The sequence below is a fragment of the Leucoraja erinacea genome, chromosome 1, assembly GCF_028641065.1.
Source record: "Leucoraja erinacea ecotype New England chromosome 1, Leri_hhj_1, whole genome shotgun sequence".
In the NCBI taxonomy this organism is placed as follows: Eukaryota; Metazoa; Chordata; class Chondrichthyes; order Rajiformes; family Rajidae; genus Leucoraja; species Leucoraja erinaceus.
The window spans coordinates 103104133-103117467 of record NC_073377.1 but is presented as its reverse complement, the minus strand read 5'-3'; the positions used below and the strand labels follow the sequence as shown (position 1 = coordinate 103117467).

Genomic DNA, 13335 nt, shown 5'->3' with positions numbered 1-13335 from the left:
GCATATGACAATAAACTCAACCGCACTTGACTTGAGAAACATAGAAAAGTAGAAAATAGGTGCAGGAGTAGGCCATTCTGCCCTTCGAGCCTGCACCGCCATTCAATATGATCATGGCTGATCATCCAACTCAGTATCTTGTACCTGCCTTCTCTACATACCCCCTGATCCCTTTAGTCACAAGGGCCACATCTAACTCCCTCTTAAATATAGCCAATGAACTGGCCTCAACTACCTTCTGTGGCAGAGAATTCCACAGATTCACCACTCTGTGTGAAAAATGTTTTTCTCATCCCGGTCCTAAAAGACTTCACTCTTATCCTTAAACTGTGACCCCTTGTTCTGGAAAGTTATTCACGGCAAAACCCTTAATATAAGTTAAAATTTCAGCATTGCTTCCCTCAGGAACACTTTCAAACTTGCTTTCAAGAGGTCCATAGAGCCATTGGTTGCCAAAATGTAGACCTTCAGTGCTCCTTAAGTGTTTCAGGTTATTTCAATATTTTCTCGATTCAGTCACAATACTCTTACTTCAAATTTAGAACAACATTCAAGTTGCACTCCAAAATCTGAGATCAAACAGAACAGACAAGATAGCTCGCAATGCTGAAAGAGTACTGCGCTGTTGGAGGGGTTGTCTTTCAAACAATATTTTAAACCATAGAATCATCTGCCTTTTAAATACGCCTTTGCATAACTTAAGTTAGGCACAAGAGATCTCCCAAAATGTCTGACAACAATTTTCTTCAACTGATAACGTGAAAAATGATTATTTGGGCATTTATCGCGTTGCTATTTATAAGACTGTTTGTATAAGATTGTCTTGACTGTAAGCGAAAAAGAATGTTGATGTCTCTTCATTGAAGACAATGACAATAAATTAAATCAAATCAATCAAATCAAATCAAAGACATAGATGTGTACAAACCGATTGCTAAATTTCATTTTAAGCCATATTTCATTTCAAAGGCTCTCATTGGCTGTAAAACTGCAAAAATTTGGAGTTGCTTTTTTTCCTGCATTTGATGTAATAGGCATGCCTTTTAAAGGGAAACATTTATCCTATTAACAAGTGCTTTAATGCTATTCTTTTAAATAGTTCTGAAAATAAAACAAGAAGTTTTTAATCATTTCAGAATTCCAATTTGATATACAATATTTCTAAGTTTCTGCTGTGCAAAATAGGAAAGGACAGAGAAGGCTGATAATGAGATACCCACTGGTCTGTAACCGTGCATGGATGGATCCTCTGCATATGTTGGCGAGTTCATCACACAGCATAAAAAGGTGGAAGCGTATAGTAACAAGGCAGATCATTTCTGTGACCGGAAATGGGCCATGGGAGGTTTTTTTTGGCAATAGATAAAGAAGTAAATAATTCATTGTTGTACACATGTACAATAATTCACTGTTGTACCCCGTTTCAAATATATTCATGGTTTACTTTAGTAGCCCACATAAGTGAAGTGTAATGGACAAACAACATAGCAGGACTGAAAAGAATATATCTGTGAGAAAAGTGTATGAATCTTCATTTACGAATATGAATCATATCCGAACCTGACTTCTCACAAGACCTGCAGTGAAAATTTTGCAGTTTAGTTATGATATCTGATACCGGCATAGTCAGCCATTCCGCCTATTGGATCCTTGCAAGCTTCCAGCAGACCTATCCCATTTGTCATTTCTCCCTTCATTTTATTCCCCAGTATCCATGATTGGTTGTGGAAATGAAATGTGCTCCATATGGAACCAGACAGAACTAATTTCAAATGACTGAAAGAGATAAGATTTCAATATCCTGCTAATCAGAACATCATGATGTAACTAAGGCAATAAGAAATGTTTTCTGCATCTAAATGGAATATATTTGTCACCAACTTTCAGCTCATCGGTCTACCCATCTCGCTCATGGAAAATGCATTTCACATATCTCCATTACAATGATGGTTAAGGTGGAAAGTAAAAGATCCAAACCCGCTTGAGTAAACAGTGACATTAAACGGAAGTAGGATTTCAGAGAATTGCAAAATAAATCATGTAACAATTCGGATTTTCTCCCAGCATTCTCATGACACTTTAAGGAAATTGTGAAGTAATTTTAATGGAAAGAAGTCTCATACGTGAAACGTGCTCTAGTCCAGTCGCAGCATGCCATAGACAATGCACAGTCTGAGCTATGGCTGGAGATTCACAGAATACTTATACCTCTTTTAATTTGTCGCCTTCCAAAGGAAAGATTTATTCAACAATAAAGACATCCTTGATAATCAAAATACACAATATTATTTACTTTGACCATTTGAATTCAGGGGCAATACATTTTATTTGGATTGGACTGTTGAGCAGTTTTGTTCAAATTACTGGGTCGGAACAAAAATCATCCTAAAAAGTTTAAGGTAAGCTGAAAAATGTTCATACATTTAACATTTCAAAATATATGATAGATCAAGTCCATTTGAATAAGTTTTCATCAGGGTGTACAAGGTTAAAGCAACAGCTGTACAAGTGACCATGAAACAAACAGCAATATTTAGTCCATTGATATATTGTTTCTCAGTCCCTGTATGAAAACAAATGAGCTCTATGTCTCAACCACAAACAATTAAAATATTTAAAACCCACTCCAACATATTTTTCAAAGCAAATATTATATTACAATATTTCTGAGGACAGTTCATATTCTGCAATATTATTTCCTGAAGAAGTATACATAAAATATATAATTTGCATAGTAAATTATAAAGTTAATCAATTTCTGGCTATAAGCATTATAGAAATTGCAGTCTAGCATATATTTGCTGCTGATTAGCTGAAGGAATGCTACTGTTGGCTCTGCATCAACATCAATGAACATGTCCAGTCTACAACACTAATGGCTGGTGGTTGCTAGAAGAGTTGAAAATAATTACATAAGTTATAATCAAAAGAACTTTCGAAGATGTTCTTAAAACGCAGCCAAGTCTATATTGATTGTTTTGGTAATCTGCTCCCAAGGAGCTTTCTAGTTCGTTTTTCTCTCAGACAGTCACACAACGCATTGTAGAGATTATTGCTTTCAATTCCCTTCAATAATAAAAATTAATTCCGCTAAAGTAATCTTGCATCTTCGTCAAGATAAAGTGTATATGAAATAAACAAAAATGAATATAAATAAATAAATAAATAGATAAAGCTTTGACAACATTTGTCAGAAAATCTCCCTTCTTTCTCCTTCCTTCGATCCATTAGCAGGATTGTCCTGGTGGGCGGTAGACAAAAATGCTGGAGAAACTCAGCGGGTGAGGTAGCATCTATGGAGCGAAAGAAATAGGCAACGTTTCGGGTCGAAACCCTTGTTTTAACCTGTTCTTGTTCCACAAAACTTCCTATTTCCTCCTTGTCTTCCGTTCTTTCTCCTCTCATTCAACATCCTCCAACATGCATCCTTCTACCATCTTGACATATTCAGGTTGCCTGTCCCCTATTGGCTCCTTTTCAGCATGTACACTCCAATCTATCTCTTGGTACTTTTGTTAGATTAGTTTACAGATACAGGTCGGAAACAGGCCCTTCGGCCTACTTGGTCTGCAACGACCAGCCCAGGGACAATTTTACATTTTATACCAAGCCAATTAACCTACAAACCTCTACGACTTTGGAGTGTAGGATTAAACCGAAGATCTTGGAAAAAACCGACGCGGGTCACGGGGAGAACGCACAAACTCCGTACAGATAGGTACCCGTACTCAGGATCGAACTTTACTGCTACACCACCGTGATGCCCGTACTGATTTATTATTGCCACGTGCATCAAGCTACAATGAAAAACATGGTTTAGCATGCTATCCAGTCAAATCATACCAACAAGCTATGCACTTACAACAGAGTGCAAAGTGAAAAATATCCAGATCACAGAACATAATGTTACAGCTACAGATAAAGTGAAGGACTACCACTTCCCTCCCTCACAAATATATGTGGAGGGAGCTTTGATTATTCCTCAAACAGAAACCCACACTCTCCCACTATATGTTTTCCCACCGAGTTGAACTTGTTGCGACATGGAACAACTTGTCCCATAACTCCACTAATTTTAATGAAAACAAAGGTGTAGCTTTCAGAATGCACTTGGATTCAAGGTCTGCCTTGTGGGATACATGGCACAGTAATAAAATTCATAGTCCCATCAGGCAACACTTCACCTCTTTTTCCATTAAATTGGTGACTAGATAGTTGCTGCTTCCCTCTCTCATACAAAATTTGGTGCTGTCACCACCTTTGCTACCAACGTCCATCCTAATCTAGCTTTCAAGAGGTCCAATTCTGACACTTTCCTTCTTTTTCACTATTTCGATCTAATACAATAGGTTAGTGTTCAATATCCATTGAAAGCCCATACTCCCACAGCTAACTTCACAGCTCCTGCCATTCTACTTCCTATATGAAATTCCTCCATTTTCTCCAGCTCCATCACATCCATTCTGACTGCACCATCTTCCACATCAGTCATTTTCTAGGATCTCTCCTTTTTGATTAACCATAAATTCCTCTCCGCCATTGTCAGTGGTGTTAATTGCATCTATTCCAGTTCCTGTACTTCAGCTCTCACACCCTGTCCTACTACTCTCAATCCCCCTCTCCTCCCACCCAGAAAAAAAATCAGGTGCCCCTTGTCCTGATCTGCCAACTGAGCAACTTCCTGTCTGCCAACCAGTTCTCTATCCGTCAATACCCTACCCCCAATACCATGTGCTCTAATTTTACACACTAATCTCTTGTGTGGGACCTTGTCAAAGGCCTTTTGAAAGGCCAGATACACCACATCCACTGGGATTTTTCCATAGATGCTGCCTCACCCGCTGAGTTTCTCCAGCATTTTTGTCTACCACATCAATTGGCTCTCCCTTATCCATTCTACTTGTTACTTCCTCAAAATATTCCAAAATAGCCAAGCAAGAACTCAGGGGTGGTTTTTCCACTCGGTGTTTAGTCTGGATCTGGAATGAGCTGCCAGAGGAAGCAATTGAAATAGATACAATTACAACTTTCAAAAGACATTTGGAAAAATATATGGATAAGTAGGGTTTAGAGGGCGTGGGCCAAATGCAAGCAAATGGAAGAAGCCCAAAATGCCAATTTGGTTAGCATGGACTTGGTGGGCCATAGGTTCTGTTTCCATGCTCAATTGCTCTGTGACTACTACTTTCTCGGTTCACCTCTAATTTTTCCTGACCTACTGAGTATGTCTAACATTCTTTAATTTTATTGTAATTAGGTGTGGCTTTACACTGCTGCTCTCAATGGTGAACTCAAGTGAACATGCCAACTCAAGTACAATAACATACTGTTTAAGTAATTGAACTAGTATGCACAAGCTGCGCTATTGACCTGGAGATGCGACCATAATGGACAAGGACATTTTAATTCAAATAATTAAATAAATCTGGAATCATTAGAGGTTGCCTTGAATCCAGCAGAACTATTATAAAAATTGACCATTGACTTTGCATCACTAGTTTATTAGTATCTGCTTAATTAATTTTTTCATGCACTGTAACTAGGTAGAATTTCTGTCACCAGTGGTACAACCATGTTCTGAGAATTGAAACCGTTACTATTTACATATATTATAACCAAATCCCCACAGTGCCTTCATAGACCGCAACTCATTTCATCACCTTCTCTTTCAACTTTCACAAGCCCTGAAATATAGTCAAACCTATCATCAGCATTAACTCACACCAGCAAAAGAGTTACTACCTTTTGGGAATTCAATCTAAGCATTAAAAGAGCAATGCAGTTCCAAAATAAGAACTGGCCTATTCTCCATAAGTAGGAATCCACACATCATCTCTTCATGTTGTTATCGAAGGTTTGCGGAATATAATAGATTACACATGGGCTCCCATGAGAAAGGAACAGGTTGTGTGCTTTCCAAAATATGCCAAAACAGTTGGATAGCTGTTTCAGTTTTTATTTGTTATTATGGCAGCAGGCACTCTACTGACAGTTGTAGAATGCAGATATCTCCATGGGGCCATTTCACATTACACAATAACAGCAACAAAATCTTCCTTGATGCTCTGATCTGAAATTGATGTCTAATGTATCTGAAGGAGATAAAGTACTTTGCAATTCCTATTGAACCAAACATTTTATGGATATGATCGATGGGTCGTGAATAGTTTTAAAAATCAATGAAGTTACAATCTAATGTTGACGAGTGGTTAAAGAATAAACCATTAAAAATAGCAATTTTTAAGACAGAAATATGTTTCCCATACTCTTGTCTCTGCTTTAAAACAGTGATTGCTAATAAATCTAGAAGAGATCAGTTATTACTGCAGACTGTACAGCTTTGTATAGAAACATTATGTCATATTAACTTGAAGCATAGGTCACTATCAGTAAACACCAAATACTGGGGTGAATAAAGACAGAGTAGATACAAGGAACTACAGATATTAGGGGGTTTTTTTTAAGACACAAAGTGCTAGAGTACCCCAGTGAGTCAGGCAGCATCTCTGGAAGACATGGACAGGCAATGTTTTGGGTTGGGACCTTTGTTCAGATTAATTGTAATGGGGGGGGGGGAGAAAGTTAAGAAAGAGCTGAGATGGAACAATGCCTGGCAAGAGATAGGTGAGGGTATTTTTGGCAGATGTTTTGACATATGATCAGAGATGAAAAGAAGACAAAAGGCTATAAGGGGGGGGGGGGGGGGGGGGTGATGGTGAGTGGGGTTGGATTGTTACCAAAAAATTTAGTTTGCATTATTGTAAGCTACCCAAGTTGAATATGGGGTGTTATTCATCTTGTTTGCACGTGGCATCACTTTGCCAATGGACGAGGCACAGGAGGGAAAGGTCAATATAAGAACGGGAAGAGGAGTTCAAATGATTAACAATCAGCAGCCTGGGCAGATTCATCTGGGGTAAATACATCAGATAAGTTTTTATGGGTCAATTTCACATGTTGGAAGACTCTATCAGAGTTCCACCACCAGTTTCTATAGCTAACCAATAGCTCAGTTGGGTAAAACTCAATAACATTGAGATTTGACAACATTTTTATTTTCAACAATGCAAAATGACTAAACAATAAGCCATTTTCATTTTCTGCAGAACTTTTTAAAGTCAATTTTATTAAATAATCAATAATGATGAAAATATTTCAAGTCAGGTTAAGTACCAAAGTACATCAGGTAGCTCTACTGGGGAAAGCTGAACATTGGGTGGTCCTACAAAGATATATTCAATTTCTAATTTTGCCCTTACATTAATTAATCTCAGCAGGTCAGTCAGCAAGCTGCAAATGCTCTCAACAACCAAAGGTAACTTGGGAAAAATAAGTAGGCAAATACCTATTTTTGGAAGAAAAACAAGAGGGTGAAAAAACATAAAAGAAAACGTAGACCACACCGACTATAAAAACTGATTTACGAAAATGTGCTAAAAACGTAATATCTTCTTCTGCAACAAGATGAAAAATAATCTGCCATCAACTCAAGCAACATTAAATGAAATACTTCCACCTGTACCTTAAATTTCATATTCATATAACATTTTGGCCTTATCATGCGGGTTGGGTTTATCATCACGACTGAATGGTTAGCACAGCAGACCAAATGCATAGGCGAAGACATAGGTTCAACATCAATCTTGTACAACCGGGATTGATGATCCTGGAAGTCTAATGATTTCCTCATAAAAAAGTAAAGGCTGTAGAATGTAGAAATGTATCCCCTTTACCAGTTCCTCTGCTATAAATCTCAGAACATTCGTTGGCACCAATTGCAGCAGTAATTATGAGGTCGTAAGTGAATGGTGGCTTTAGAGATAATTCACTGGTGCTTCAAACCAACCATCAAATGTTGTTAATGGTTACTCAGCAAACTCCTTAAGGGTTTTCTTTTCCTAAACTAATTGTTGTATTGAATGAAATAACTGATTTCGGAACATTAGTTAAACAGCAAGCTGTAACAACCAAACAACGAAACAAAAATCGATAAATTATTAAGCTGGTCATCCAAAGAAGTCTTTCCTTTCTTCACATCCTTTCGTCCATTCATTTGTAGACTGTAGATACTCCGTGTTCTTTGTCAGCATTGTCAGAGTCACTAACATTAATCTTTCAGTGGGGATTTTTTTTAAACAGTTATCTTTAACTTCAGGCTGAATATGTCACATCCCATTACCCTATAGCATTTCTCTACTCTGGTTTGTAAGTGGGAGCTTTTCAAAATGAAGATAGCATAGGCCACCTTTGTGTTTGGAAAGTAGTTACATATACTCTGCAGTTAATTTACAGGGTTACAGGGTTTCCTTTATTGTCATTCAGACCGAAGTCTGAACGAAATTTCGTGCCTGCAGTCATACATACAATACAATACAATACAATACAATAAAAAACAACAATAAACACATATTAACATCCACCACAGTGAGTCCACCTAGCACCTCCTCACTGTGATGGAGGCAAAAAGTCTTAGGTCTGCAGTCTCTTCCCTTCTCTTCTCCCTCTGCGCTGAGGCGATACCCCACCGGGCGATGTCAAAACAGTCCCGCAGCTCAATCACCGTGACCTGGGGGTGGTCGGTCGAAGCCGCCGTTCACCGGTCCTGCTGACGCAGCCGCTGGCTCGCGGCAGAACCCCGGACTCAGGTCACCACCTGCCAAAACGCCGTCCCAGCCACCGGAGCACCGTTCCAGCCCCGAGCCGGATCGCCCTCACGTAAGTACCGTTCAGCCTCGCGCCAGGCCGCCCCGACACATGGGCGCCGCTCCTCCCTCGGGCCCGGCCGCCCCGACATGGGCACCGCTCCTCCTTCGGGCCGGGCCGCCCCGACATGGGCACCGCTCCTCCCTCGGGCTGGGAGCGCCGTACCTCCCCGAGCTCGGCCACTCCGACGGGAGCACCGTTCCTCCCTCGTGCTGGCCGCCCTCACGGGATCGTCACAGCCCCTCACGGAAGCCCTGTTCCAGCCCCGAGCCGGACCGTCCTCACGTCAGCGAGCTCAGGGCGAGTCCTGGCGGGCTCTGCCTCCTGAGCCTCGAGGTCGCCAGCTCCGCCATTAGGCCTCAGGGCAGACGGAGGCAGAGAAGGGGAATACGACAAAAAAGTCGCATTCCCCCGCAGGGAGAGACAGCAAGCCCTGTTTCAACCCCCCCCCACCCCCAAAACACAAACTAATAACCAAAAACTAGACTAACCAAAACGAAAAAACAACACAAAAAAGCAAAAACAAACGGACTGCAGGTGAGCCGCTGCTGCCAGGGCAGCGCCGCCACTTCCGGTTATTGCGGAATTTATGAACTACCTTTGTGCCTTCTATAAAAGCTTATATCTTTGCATCTGCAAATTAAACTGTAAAGTAACTGGAGAGTGTGCTGGAGGGGGGGGGTATGCAGGGCTCTCACTTACATTTTTTCCCTGTTGCCAGCCAGGCAACCTAGGCAGCTTTTTACATTGCCAAATGACAGTTTAGGTGGTCATTTAAAACGGTTTGCATGACGCATGCGATAATGTGCTCGGACGAAGTGCGTAGTTACCAGTCAGAATTATGCTCAATGAAGCATTCACATATTATTTCTGCTTCAAATAAAGTCGCAAACTAAACATATTCACCAATCAAGACATGATATATACCACAATGACAAGAAGCTAAATTATAATACAGTATCTCAACTCTTTTTACACGTGGCAATTATTGCAATTTCTATTAGTTCTTTCCACTTCCAAACAAAAATGTGGTTGGATTATTCAGCGTATGATCAACCTGTGTCAATAAATCCTGGACCATGGTAACATATATGCTTAACCATGCACACTACAGATTGATCCAAGCATGTTTTTGGTGAAGGACTGAAAATTACCATGACATGGCCATAACATGGTTCGTTATTGCTATTGGTACAGAAACACTCTCGCTTCCCACATAATTTATCCACAACAAAATATACAGGTTGCATGGAAATTTCTAAAGGCATTTTATGATAATAACTGTTAAAACAAACTATACACATCTGACTGGTTAAACATTACACTAACTGACAAGAGATGGCCAAAGGACATAACTGCAGCAAATGTTCTTTTGGCAATATGTTTCAAGCTGTCAAAACAGCACATTACCGGACATTCAGATTAGATGTACATGTTGTGAACAACAATGAAGATACCCAGTTTGTACGCACCAGATTTAAAAAAAATGTATTGATAAATGCTGTTTCCATCATTCCCACTTCAGAATTAATGTTAAAATTTCAACTGAAATATCTCCTGACCAAATTTGTGATGTATATGACCGACTGTAGAAGTAAAACTTGGATAAATCCAACGTATAGTTGTGAATGTTGCTCATTAAATAACTACAGTACTGATACTCCATATTAAGAGCAAGAGTGTGTGAATCAGTGTGGGGTGGATAGATGGCGGGGGGTGGGTTGAGAAGGCAATTGGTATGGAATGTATGGATTGAGGCAGGTGAATTAGTACGTGTAGGTTGGAGTATGTAAAATTGTGAAGGGAGAGCACGGGGGATGTCAGTGGTGTTGAATGGGGGATCCGTGCAGGATGGATGTGGGGGGATCAGTACGGGATGGATGGGGGGGGGGGGGAATCTGTACAGGATGGATGGGGGGGGGGGGGGGGGGGGATCAGTACGGGATGGATGGGGGGGGATCAGTACGGGATGAATGGGGGTAGACAAAAATGCCGGGAAAAACTCAGCGGGTGAGGCAGCATCTATGGAGCGAAGGAAATAGGCAACGTTTTGGGTGGAGACCCTTCTTCAGACTGTTCACTCCATTCTTCTTGAATGGGGAGGATCAGTACAGGATGGATGGATGGGGGGGGGGGGGGGGGGGATCCGCGCAGGATGAATGGGTGGGTCAGTACAGGATGAATGGGTGGATCGATACAGGATGAATGAGGGGATCAGTACAGGATGAATGAGGGGATCAGTACAGGATGAATGAGTGGATCAGTACAGGATGAATGAGGGGATCAGTGCAGGATGAATGAGGCGATCATGCAGGATGAATGGGAGGTGGGGGTCAGTACAGAGTGGATCGGAGGGTCTGTGCAGGAGGAATGGGCATTAAGTACAGGATGAATGAGGAGGATCAGTGCAGGATGCATGGGGGGATCAGTACAGGATGAATGAGGGGATCAGTAGAGGATGAATGGGGGCATCAGTATAGGATGAATGGGGGGATCAGTACAGGATGAAAGAGGGGATCAGTACAGGATGAATGAGGGGATCAGTACAGGATGAATGGGGGAGCAGTACAGGATGAATGGGGGGGGGGTGCAGTGCAGGATGGATGGGAAGGGGGGTCAGTACAGGATAAATTGGGGGACTAGTGTAGGATAGATGAGGGGTGGCAGGAGAATCAATGCAATGTGGATAGGGTGATCAGCGCAGGATGAATAGATGGGGGGGTAGATGAGGAGGAGAGCACAGGGGGGGATGTCAGTGAGGGCTGAATAGAGGCGGGAATAGGGATCAGTGCGGGATGGAGAGGGGGGGAGAGGGGAGGGAGGGGGGGAGGGGGGGAGAGAGGGGGGAGGGGGGGAGGGAGGGAGAGGGAGGGAGAGAGGAGAGGGGGGGGAGAGAGAGGGGGGAGGGGGAGAGGAGAGAGGGAGAGAGGGGAGGGAGAGAGGGGGGGGGAGAGAGAGAGAGGGGGGGGGGGAGGAGAGGAGAGAGGAGAGAGAGAGAGAGAGAGAGAGAGAGAGAGAGAGAGAGGGGGAGAGAGAGGGGGGGAGAGAGAGAGGGGGGGAGAGAGAGGGGGGGAGAGAGAGAGAGAGAGAGAGAGAGGGGGGGAGAGAGAGAGGGGGGGGGAGAGAGAGGGGGGGAGAGAGAGGGGGGGGGGAGAGGGAGGGGGAGAGAGAGGGGGAGAGAGAGAGGGGGGGAGAGAGGGAGAGAGAGAGAGAGAGAGGGAGAGAGAGGGGGGAGAGAGAGAGGGGGGGAGAGAGAGGGGGGGAGAGAGAGGGAGGGAGAGAGAGAGGGGGGGGGAGAGAGGGGGGAGAGAGAGAGGGAGAGAGAGAGAGAGGGGGGGAGAGAGAGAGGGGGAGAGAGAGAGGGGGGAGAGACGGGGAGAGAGGGGGAGAGAGAGAGGAGAGAGAGAGAGGGAGAGAGAGGGGGGAGAGAGAGAGAGAGGGGGGAGAGAGAGAGAGAGAGAGAGAGAGAGGGGGGAGAGAGAGGGGGAGAGAGAGAGGGGAGAGAGAGAGAGAGAGAGGGAGAGAGAGAGGGGGAGAGAGAGGGGAGAGAGAGAGGGGGGGGGAGAGAGGGGGAGAGAGAGAGAGGGGGAGAGAGAGGGGGAGAGAGAGAGGGGGAGATAGAGGGAGGAAGGAAGATCAGTGCTCCTCGGACAACATCGCCCGCTGCCTTGGCCGTCATTGTTCACCGCCAAGTGCCACTGCCAAAGGGGGAGGCGGTTGGGAACTCCTCGCCACCACCTACCCTCCTCCACCAGCCGACAGCAAGGTGCGAGGCCGAGCGGTGCAGCTCAAAGGTCCTATGGGTATAGGATCTTTGGTGCAGCTGCTTCAAACGGTGGAAGGAGACCTCCTTCTCCCTCTCCCTCTCCCTCTCTCTCTCTCTCTCTCTCCCTCCCTCCTCCCGGCCTTGGCGTGCGAGAGGGTTTGTTTTGAAAGCGATTATCGCCGTTAGCGGATTTGCAAGCAGCAGCCGCTATCGGGGGGGGCGGGGTACGGCAGGAGGAGGAGGGGGAGCCACGGTCGCGTCCGCTGTGCTGCTGTGCGGGGCCCGTCATGAAAGTGGGTGTGGGGGGGAGGGGGATGGGTGTGGGGGAAGGGGGAAGGGGGGGGGGTGGGGGAGGGGGAAGGGGGTGGGGCTTCATAACTTTTGTACTATTTCACTGGTCAGAACAAAACTTATTTGACTTGCAACAGAGGAGAATGGTAAGGTGGCAAAAAATCGTAGTGGTATGGGGGATCGTTTTTGCGCAAATTTAATTATAACGCAGACAGAAAGTGGTCAAGATGATAGTTTTAGTAATATATAGATTATTCATGAATAAACCTATAACATAACAAAGAATGGTAGCTGATGCAAGGTAAAAGGTTATGCGTATTCCCCACGTGCAAAATACAATTTACCGTACCATTGGGGTGGAAGATTGCAACCTTCACATGGTCCGCCCTGTTTCAGCGAATGCAATTAACCTGGCGTGCACAATCAAATAAAATAAGTTGTCCCACAACTTTAGGTTGTGCACGCCATACACAAGAAGAAGACCATACCATCCCAAGTGTAAGCTGAATTCAAAATATTCACTATGCATAAGAGATCGATATTCTTTTTCCCAAAGCACAATGACAAATATTGAC

At 43.5% G+C, this 13335-nt stretch overlaps 1 protein-coding gene across 2 annotated transcripts in view; it reads right to left on the bottom strand.

Moving 5' to 3' along the window:
• Positions 1 to 13335, bottom strand: part of prdm5 (PR domain containing 5) — a 290483-nt gene that overhangs the window by 235038 nt on the left and 42110 nt on the right. The gene's annotated exons all lie outside the window — the stretch shown is intronic.